General features: G+C 34.0%; 1 protein-coding gene across 1 annotated transcript in view; it reads right to left on the reverse strand.

The window, feature by feature from the left end:
- Positions 1-412: 412 nt before the first annotated feature.
- The window catches only part of LOC135223766 (uncharacterized), a 52502-nt gene continuing 52423 nt past the window's right edge, over positions 413-491 (reverse strand). Inside the window, exon 4 of the mRNA XM_064262530.1 lies at positions 413-491. This exon is cut by the window's right edge and continues 769 nt beyond it. The gene's annotated coding sequence lies outside the window, so the exon portion shown is untranslated.

A 491-nucleotide genomic window follows, 5' to 3' on the forward strand; every position in this document is an offset into this window, starting at 1 on the left:
CCCAGTCTTATGACGTACCATGTTTCCGATATTGTCCTTCGTAATCACAACCAACTCGTCACTATATAAGGTCTGATATGCAAGCATCCATGACTCTGCAACTGCAAGGACCTGCTAATGACGGTGTAGTAGTATGCAGTTGCGTCATTCAGACTTCTATTCTTGGTCACAGGTTTGCTACTTGATACGTGGCATGACCTGGTCTGAAAGCTGCCATTGATATATATATATATATATATTATATATATATAATATATATATATATATATATATCTTTATATTAGATTCTATCATATAAGTATTGGATTCAAGAAAATCTACTTGGTTTTTGACGATGATGTATAACCACTTCATTTGAGGTCATATCTTCTCTGCATCGGTCGTGAATTGGCCTACTCCAGCATGTATTATCTTTTTTCTTTTATTACGCTTGTTTTATTTTAAAATTCCTATTTTGGCCTGATGCGGAACAAAGAGAATTATTTTCATTT

Source organism: Macrobrachium nipponense, chromosome 10 (genome assembly GCF_015104395.2).
Source record: "Macrobrachium nipponense isolate FS-2020 chromosome 10, ASM1510439v2, whole genome shotgun sequence".
Taxonomy (NCBI): domain Eukaryota; kingdom Metazoa; phylum Arthropoda; class Malacostraca; order Decapoda; family Palaemonidae; genus Macrobrachium; species Macrobrachium nipponense.